The sequence below is a fragment of the Prunus dulcis genome, chromosome 2 (assembly GCF_902201215.1).
Source record: "Prunus dulcis chromosome 2, ALMONDv2, whole genome shotgun sequence".
NCBI lineage: Eukaryota > Viridiplantae > Streptophyta > Magnoliopsida > Rosales > Rosaceae > Prunus > Prunus dulcis.
Genome location: NC_047651.1, coordinates 3,946,987 through 3,949,351, shown reverse-complemented (window position 1 = coordinate 3,949,351; position 2,365 = coordinate 3,946,987).

The window sequence follows — 2,365 nt, the reverse complement described above, 5'->3', positions numbered from 1 at the left end:
ACATATAACTACGTCGTTTTTAACTAACACGACGCAATATTTGTTTTTGAGACGTGTAATAGTCAATTTAACGTCGTTAGGTTTAATATAACCGACGTGGATTTTAATTTTTAAATTATGAATAGAATTTTTTTTCCCGTGACTTTTCAGTTTATTTTTCAATTACAGTGCGTTATAAATAGAGTTTTTTTCCCGAGGAAATTTAAAATGAAGGAAATTAATATTCAGGAATATGTAAAGTTTCTTTTTTGGATGACAGATTTAAATAAAAAAAGAATATAAAAACAACGACTGTTTTTGTTTTTATGTCGTCGTTTTTAGTCGTCTTAAGTAAGACTAAGACGACGGGGATTTATTAATTTACCGACGTTGATTGTAAAATTTAAACGGCGGTTTTTGGTTCGGACCGCCGTTGGTTTTAAAAATTTATTCTATAAATTTGTCGCTTTCATTCATTTTCGGTTTACATTTAGGGTTCCAAGTTCTTCCTCTCTCAGAGACACTGCCTCTCACATCTCAAAGACAATAATTTGGATGTCTTTCTCAAAGAGAAATTGAGCTTACTCGCATCAAATCTATGTCCACAAGAAGAAGCTTGTCAACTAGCCTTCTCACTTCCTTGATCAAGCCCGATAGGACACTTAGTGCTTCTGAATACTCCTTGCTTTCCATCAAAAGAGATGCAAGCCTGGCCTCCACTAGCTGTCGAAGGAAAGTTCGCTTCTCAAGGAAATCTGAAGATCAGATGTGCCTGATCCTCTGCTTGATTTTCTTTACTAAGAAGATCCGTCAGATTTGTGATAGCCTCTTCCTTTATCCGTAGAGCTTCAGAAAAAGAAGATGGGTTTCAAGAATGCGATAAAGAATAGAAATGGCTTCAGATGGCCTCTAAAGCATGAGCAATCGAATCAGTAGTTGCTGGGAGATATGATGAAGACATTGTCAATGCTTTTCTCGTGGTTTATATTAAGGTAGATTTATAATTACCGACGTAGATTATTTTGTTAAACGTCGTTAAGTTTAATACAACCGACGCGGATTTTATCAACTTCGAAAAAATTGTCTCTCTGATTGCAAATCTGTGTCATCTGTTAAGATTATGATGTGGAACAGAGTTCCATCTGGTAAGATTTCGTAACCTTTGGGATCTCAGAAAAATCTGGTTATGTCGGCGGTTTTCTATATAAACCGTCGTGGTTATTTCAATTCTTGTCATTAAGTAGATCTACCGACGTAAGATAAGAAAATCAAAGAAAAAAATTGTAAACAAAAATTCTTATTAAGACGACGGTTTAAATTAAAGTTACGACGTATAAAATGAATAAATACGACGTTAAAGATTTAAAGATAACGTCGTAGAACTATACGAGAATGACGCCGATATATTTATATTTTCCGTCGTTGTACATTAATTTAATACGGCGATATTTTGTATTTTAAAGCCGTGGATTTGTTTGTAATTATACGGCGTCTTATACGAAAACCTCGTCGTGTTTTTTTATGAGTAAAAACGGCGGCTTTTATTGAAATCGTCGTCTTTACTTTCTACGTCGGTCGATTCATAACTTCTGCCGTCCTTTGTTGGCTTTGATTTTACACCGCTGAAATCTGTTTCAAATAGACGTCGGTTGTTTAATTAGGTACGTCGTTGTTTTTGAACAGCCATTTGAATCTCCATTTTTAGTTGTCTAAGGTGGTATTACACGACGTTGTTTTTAGAACCGTCGTCTTTTTAAAAACCACGACGGTTTTCACTTAGACCGTCGTTGTTTTATGGTCGTCTTTTTCACTTTTTGTAGTAGTGCTTACCTGAGTTGTTGCCTGGGCAAACTCATGTCAACGGCCAATTTAAATAACAAAAAATTTTAATTTAAAAAAGACCAAAATTTTCAGAATTTTGTCTCTTTACAAATTAAATTTTCGTATTTTGTAATACATTTTTTTTAAAACTATTTTGTGCAACAAAAATTGTAGAGTGAGCCTCTATACATACAGAACAAACGTTCATGAGACTCAAGGAAAGAATTACAAAGAATGCATAAAGTCTATCTACAGTGGCTAGCCCACCTTTGATTGATGGCTAACCAAAGAGGATGAAACTCAGACTAGGATTGAGTCCCCATTCAATTTTGCACCAAACAATAGACTAGGATTGAGTTCAAATTTTTTTTTTTTTTTCTTAACAAGAATCAGATGCAAATTCCTAACTTTTTGCCTCAAATTGAAGAAAAACCCCCAACTTTTGCAAGAATTAAACCAGAAACTCAAACTCATATCAATGATTAGTTTCCAATCAAAGGTCAATAAAAAAAAAAAAAATTATAAACAAAAAAATACATCATTCGGCATCTAACCCAAAAGAGCA